A 7,775-nucleotide genomic window follows, 5' to 3' on the forward strand; every position below is an offset into this window, starting at 1 on the left:
CCTCCTCATTAAATAAATCCTAGTTCTTGGGGTTTATTTCCTATTCTAATAAGTCGCCCTCTGGTTTCTACTGTCACCTTTCAGTAGATGTGGGGTCTGGTAGGCTGAAGGCACCACACACTATTTTGAGAGGCCTGTCATTCTCTCCTCTCACCTGTCTCATGAATGACTGAATCCAGGGCCCATGGTTTTCCTCTACCAGAAGGAGTTTCTGGTAGGAAAAGTAGGGTTACATATGCAAATGTCTTTTTCTGTACCTAGCTCCTACTGCACACAGTCTGTTCTGGGTGCACGTTTGTATTTGGCCAGTCATAGCCCTGGCAAAGGTAAAGCACCATGCCAAAAGCCCTGTCGCTACTAGTAAACACTTTAGCATTCATTATAATTCCTTCAGTTTAGGGATTTGCACCCAGAGTTTGCATCTCGAACTCCAGTTGCACCCTTGATAGAAAACCAGCTCAACTTAGATCTCCGTTTTAATTTTGCACACATGGTAAAGAACAAGCTTTTCCTAGTTCCCCATTTGTCCTTTTCATTATTAGCGGAAAACCCTCTCTCAAATCAAGGTCTTAGAAAGGAATTCTTGCCAGTAAATTTTCAGATTTTGTTTTTTGCTCAGCCTTATAGCTATACCTAGATTTGCTTCCCTCACTTGTATTCTCTTTTACCAGTTTTCTTTACCCATCCATGTTTTTTTACTTTGCTCAAAGTGTAGCCAGGATTCCATGAATGCACAACCTCATGTTCTTCCTCCTCCAAGCTTTTCACAAAAAAGCTTCATCACCTGCAAAGGTTAAAGAGACCTGTGAGTGCTTCACTGGGTCTCAGTTCCCCCATCATAGATTCCAAAAGAACAACACCTGGCTGTAGCCTGGAATGCAGAACTCCTGACCTGCGGCATTCAACTCCACAACCTGGTCTGCATATAATGCTAACTCATGGTTTAGTTAACCCATGGGTTGTAGTGATGTTGAACCCAGCCATGCTAACAAACCATGATTTGTTAACCACAAACAACCCAGAAAGAGAACTCATGGTTTGTTGTGGGTTGTGAACTCTGGGTTGTTTAAACCATGGGTTGTCATTACATGTGATCCCAGAACCGTGGGTTGTTCATGGGTTGTTTTGCCAAACCACAGCAGTGGCAGGCAAAAGTGGGGAAAAAATCCAGCTGCTCTACATGCCAGTACTGTAGCACCACAAAGGTATTTGGGATAGAGGAAGGGAGCAGGCGAAGGTGGTGGGAAATGAACAACCCTGGGATTGAGAAAATGAACCACTGTTTGTTCAACCATCTGCCAGATAAACCCTGGGTAGGGCAACAAACCATGGGTTAAATAAATCATGGATTAGTGTTGTGTGTGAACCTGATCTCTCTCTCTGCCTCTCTCGCTCTCTGAAGAAAAGCCGTTTTGTCCTCCTGCTCAAGATTATGTGTTCTGATTTCATCGGTTTCCAACTTTCTATTTTGCCTCTCCAAATCTCAGTCCTCCCTACCTGTGCCAACCCAAGCCCTATGTCACTTATCTCAGTTTACCCCATTGTGATTAGGCCTTCTGGGTGTCCAACCACTTCCCTAGGCCCTCCCATCCCCCTCTTTGGAGCAAGGCTCCCCCTCCTTCCTCCCCCTATCTGCTCCTTTGCTACTGGGCCTAGCATAGCTTCTCCTTCTATCATCCTGTCTCTATAATTTCAAATAGGTTACTGCCTGTCTTGTCCAAGTATTGGTTGTGTACTGGCCCAATTTGAAAATTATTTGTGTACATGTCCATTTTTACTTTTACTTTTGTAATGAAACTGCAAGTTTGATTATTCTAAAGCTCTGGTCTGTCTGTTATCTTCTTAATTCCCTAACTGGGCACCACAGTTGCTGTCAAGGCACACTGGGTTAAAGATTCTTGTCATGTGTTGCTCAAGTCCATGTGCATTATTAGGCATGTCTACACAAAGATACATCTTAACATACCAATTGCTGTGCACACTTAAATATTATTTTAGTACTCCTCAGGATGCTACCACTAATTCACCTATGAATACCATTTTTATTTTTAAAAAGTGAGACCCAATCTTTTCTTGATGTAATTGCCGACCGTGTCAGTCTGCTGCAGCAAAACAGCAGTCCTCTGGCACCATAAAGGCTAACAACTTTATTGTGATATAAGCTTTCAGGTTGTTTCTGGCCTACAGATCCTTATGCCACAATAAAGGTGCTTGTCTTTCAGGTGCCACAGACCTTGTTTTTAATACAATGGTTATTAATCTCCCCATTCCCCATCTACTGATCATACCCTTTCGAAAATCCTTCTTGCCTTTCTTTAGATAACTATGTGGAGCCAACACAAATACCAAATGTTCTGAAAGAGAGAAGAACACATTGAGAAATTAACTGGACCTGCCAACCTAGTTGCCCCACTGGTTCCTGCCCTTGCAGTGTAAGTGACAGGTCGATTTCACTTTCTCAGGCGGAACTGTTGGTAAGAGAAAGAACGAAGAAAACAAGAGCTAGTGAAAGTATGTCAGAGCGAGGGCTGCTTACCTCAGGTATTTATATTTGTGTGTCTTCAGTGTCAAAAGAGCATATGAGAAACTGCCCCATAAAGGAAGAAAAGCTGAGGAGTTTAGGATTTCCCCTCTTCCCCCCCCCAAAAAAAAACCCTTCCCCACCTTTTTCTAAGGGGGACTGCGCCATACAACTAGGGAGGGGCTTGTACAATGACGTAAGAGGGCACACCAATAAAATGAGGTGGGCTCAGGTGTGGTAGCTCAGAGTGCTGCTCTCTGCCTGGAAATACCTGCCGAGTGACCAGACCACTTTCCTGATGTGCCAAGACAATGAGACCACCAAAGTGTCTTAAGGTGAGGGGGCTGAAAAGACTGGAATGTCTCACACTCAACCATTAATTGGGTGTTAAGTTGTGGTGGTGGTGGTGGTGGTGGTGGTGAAGCTGTTAATTGCTCAGTTCTTAGTTGTCCCCAGGTGTGATAATGTTGTGACCCTGGGATTAGACCTAAGAAGCAACTCTCTCTCTCTCTCTCTCTCTCTCACTCACACACACACACACACACACACACACACGGTGCTCAGACAAGGTCATCTATACTTGTGAATAGCTAAGGATTAAACATCGTTGCCTTTGACTATGTTCTCTTTGAGTTTACACTAAGTGGTGGACCTGTAGCTGCCTAGGACAAGCCCGTAGCACCTCTGCGTGTTTCAGATCAGAGGTTGATGGTGCTGCCTCTCTCGCATATACACACTTGCACATACTGTATTCATGCATTACATACATCCACAAGTGCACTGTGATAATTTAATATCTCCTTGAGAAATTATACATAGCTCACTGAAGGCAGTGTTTATGTTTGCTGCAATCAATTTGTATGATTTATTTACCAGACACATATTTAATCCAGGTAGACAAATGTCTGCATGGATTATTTGTTTGCTTGTTCAAGTTCACATCCCACTCTTCCAGTCAACTGAAGATGGGTAAAAAAATGTTAACTGCATTTTTTTTTTTTAAATCCAGCAAATATCACCAGTTTTAAGTAGTCCCTCTGCTCCCTCACCACTTAACTCTAGCAACAAACTAGAAAGATCTGGCACTGTATTTGAAATTTGTACAGGCCAGGAAAAATGCTATACATGTGGAACAGTTATCCACATTGTCATTCTGTGTAGATATCAGTCCATGTGAATTTGTAGTGCCTTCAACTAAGAAGCTAGCTCATTAATGTTAGTGGAGAGAAAACCTAGATCACTTTAGAAAATGGAGAATTTATTTCACTGCTAAGGCAGCAGTGGAAATGTGTTATTAAACTGGCCTTCCTGTTTAATAACTACGCTTGGAGTCCAAGTCTTCCAGAATCCACAACAGATTAGGGGCAAACTACACGTTTTGTGCAAATGTTTGTAATGAAGCTCCAACAGTTAAACAAAAAAATTAAACGAAAAGCAGCCTTAGGAAGCTGCTATTTTTTTTGAGCAGAGGAGTGGCAGGGAGAGTGTGTGTGCTGGGGAGTTATTAACTCTTTCCCCAACCGATAATTTTTCTGCTCAAAATCATACCCACACTGCTCCCTCCACCCCTGGTGTTGTTTCAAATAACTGTCTGTGTAAATACGTATTTGGAACTCCATGGGCGTGGGAGCACTTGAGGGGGGTTGAGCCAAAAAACAATCAGCCATTGTTAAACTATGGAATTCACAGCCAAAAGATGCCGTGATGGCCACCAACTTGGACAGCTTTAAAAGAGGAGTCGAGAAATTTATGAAGGATAAGCCCATCAATTTCTGCTACTAGTCATGATGGCGATATATTATGGCCGGTGAACATAAGCAGCAAGGTGCTATTGCATTCATGTCCTGCTTGTGGGCTTCCCAAAGGCATATGATTGGCCACTGTGTGAATAGAATACTGGACTAAATAGGCCTTTGGTCTGATTCAGCACAGTTCTTATGTTCTTATGAGTTCAGTGCATCAAAATCGGGTTACTGGGTAAAGCAGAACCCAACACATAAACCACATCCTTTCTCCTGAAAACTATTATGACAAAGATCATCCTCACCAGTAAAGGCTAAGAAATAGCACATTAATTGCTTCCTTTTTGTTGTATCATGGTCTACTTTAATTTGTGGTAGGATCACCAACTGGCCAGGAAAACAACAAAACTCCAGCCTGATCTAATCTTGTGCCCCTAACAGCAACACCTTAATCAGTAGGTGAAGCATGAAGAGGCTCTGCTAAAATCTGCAGATGGGTAAACTGGTGACAAAAGCACAGGTGCAGAGACCAGTATGAAAGCTGGCAACCACATTTGTGCACCTTAGCTAGCTAGCAAATGCTAATCAGGGGAAATAATAGCAGTTTCATCTTTAAAACAAGGGCCAAGAAAAGCCTCATTACAAAAACAGCAGACATGCATACACTGAATTTCATCAGTAGGTCAGGCCGCGGGGGTGGGGGTGGGCGGGTTGATTTAATTCTTTCCTCTCACTGTGGTCCCAGTAAATCCCGCCCCCAGTAATGTTTGCATATTCTTTACCACACCTTGGGTACCAGGACCACCAAAATTTGAAATAAAAATAAATTATGATACTTGTGAAGAGCTCTGGAGCAGAAAAACCCTGTCAATCCAGGGGGCAGAGCTCAGAATGAGACAGAATCCAGCTGATTTTGGTTCATCCAGGATTTGGGGCAGAGCCCAGCACAAACGTTGTCCATTCATTCACCTCAGCTTAAAAAAAAACAAAACAGTTGAGGGCAGGAAAATTACCTTTTCTCTTCTTTGTCTGATAATAGCCTGAAAGCAAAAACACTAGCCAACCAAAGAATCAAAGCTCCTAGATTAGGATATAGATTCTTCTTCACCATTTGGGAGCATTATTTAGGCCAGAACCCTTCTCCTTCTCTGTTTCTTGTCTCAGTTCCCCACACTGCTCAAATTCATCAGTACACTTCAAGACTAAATGCACTGATAACACATTATCAGAGCCTGCTCCAGAAGCACTCACCACCACCATCACCAACCTGACACGCCATAATGGATCCTGATGATTTATATTTTATTTATTTATTTGGTATTTGTTAATATTGTTTATTGTGAAGTTATTTACTTGTAAGCTGCCTTGGTAGGATTTGTATCCTGAGCGGGGGGGGGGGGGATATAAATAATTGCAATAAATAGTAAATGCCTTCATTTGGATCTTTGTGATCTATACAGGCAAAAGGGTGGGTAACAGGTTTTTTGTTTTTGTTTTCTTCTTTTAAATACCACTCTAAGGAACAGGCATTCCCACATAAATGTAGTCTGGCTATTAAAACATGGCAAAAAACAAACAAACCCTGATAGGCAAGCTGTCCTAGGGCAGGTATGTATAACCAGCAAGCGGGGGGGGGGGGGCAATGGGGGCGACTGACAAAGGACAATATGATAATATACAAATGACAAGTATGATTGTCAATCAATCAGCCATGTCTCTGAGGTGTTCTGGAATGGCTTGTCCAAGACAATCTAGCCCAAGGACCAAAAAGTGGGGTGGGTGTTCCAGATAAGTTGGCACCGCCCTTCCCAACTGCCACCACAGGGACTGCTGAAGACCGATCTTGCCTGGAAGGGAGGAAAGACAACGCAGAAACAGCTTGCCATGCTTCCCTCCCTCCCCTAATTGCCACTACAGGACTACAAGGAGAAGAGAGAGCTTGGTGTAAGAAGGCAGCATGAAAAGATCCAGCTTTCAAAACATTTCTCTCCCGCCCCACCCGTGCTATTTGCCTTTTTTGCTTTATTGTAGAAGTCTTATTCATGCTTATCATTTTAACAATTTTATGTAAAATGCTTTGTGACATTTGCCTGAAAAGAACTATATAAATACCTAAGGTAATTAAACAAAGTGGCAGATTCCTGAACATAGACAAAATTATGCACATATTCATATTGTCCCCCATTTATCTGGGAGAGTGAAGCCAAAGTCCAATGCACTGAAGAAAACTGAATTATAAATGTAACTTATTCATTTACTTGAGTTAGGATGTCTGAGCTTTGTAGATAAATAAAGAAGATACATGCATAGCTAGATTTTATTTCCTTATGCCCTTGCTGGTTTGGTACTGCTATATCTGTGCTGGATCAGATCAAACGCCTATCTAGTCCTGTTCGCACAGTGGCCAACCAGATGCCTCTGGGAAGCTCACAAGCAGGACATGAACGCACAACAACACTTTCCTGCTGGTATACTGCCTCTGATACTGGTGGTAATATATAGCCATCATGACTAGAACCCACTGATAGCTTTATCCTTCATTACTTTGTCTAATCCCCTTTTAAAGCTGCCCAAGTTGATGCCCATTACTACATCTTGTGGTTACCAAGGACAGTTGCAATTTTTACAGAAAATAGGGTAGATAATCCCTATTTTGCCTTTCAGGGTGTGCCTTTAATTTTTTTATATAGTTTTGTGCTGACAGAATTGATTTCCAGCCTTTCTCTAGGCGCTAAGTATCTTGGGGTGGTTGTGGCATTTACAACTTGTTTCTAGTCTGCATGCATGAAATGCACACAGATGAACACTAAGGCACTATGTAGCTCACAGTCTGATGGGTCGCACACTGCAGCTGAGAAATTCATTTTGAGCTGTTGGTTATAGGCCAATTATGTGTCTCTGTTGCTATATACTTCATTAAATTAACAAGTGCCACCTTTGCTTTCAGATCAGCATGGGACAAACTAACACAGAGTAAATGAACACAGAGGAAAACGTTCACCAATGTAGGTGAAGGATTCTCATGCCATGATCATGTTACATATGCACATCTGAGAAACGGAGGATATGCATGATGTCGGTGGGATGTATTTGTAAAAATTCTGTGGGGCGGTTTTATTAAAATGTATACACACTCAATTGTCCTTTCTACAATTATACTGCCTCTAAATTGTCTGTTGGGATTTCTTGTGAGTGTGTGAGTGTGTGCATGAATGACACGTACACACATACAACCCATATACCTACTTGCCTGTGGTTTAACATAAAAGCCAGTCTCATATTCTGTGGCATATTTCTCAAAAGAGGAAAGAAAAAATTATGTCACTTTGTGCAAAAGGGCAGGTTGACAACCAAAAAAAAGATTGAAAATTTCATATTTTCCATGTAGTCAGAGAAAGAAGAAAAATACCCTTGATAGCAAGCAGATTGGGCTGTGACAAGGGCCTGTGGCTTTGGCAGGTGGCTTCCTCACAACATAAATACTGGCTTGTGTTTGAGGATTCTTCACTATT

The sequence above is a fragment of the Heloderma suspectum genome, chromosome 2 (assembly GCF_057233095.1).
Source record: "Heloderma suspectum isolate Gila_16-S chromosome 2, 16-S_ref, whole genome shotgun sequence".
NCBI classification, from domain to species: Eukaryota; Metazoa; Chordata; class Lepidosauria; order Squamata; family Helodermatidae; genus Heloderma; species Heloderma suspectum.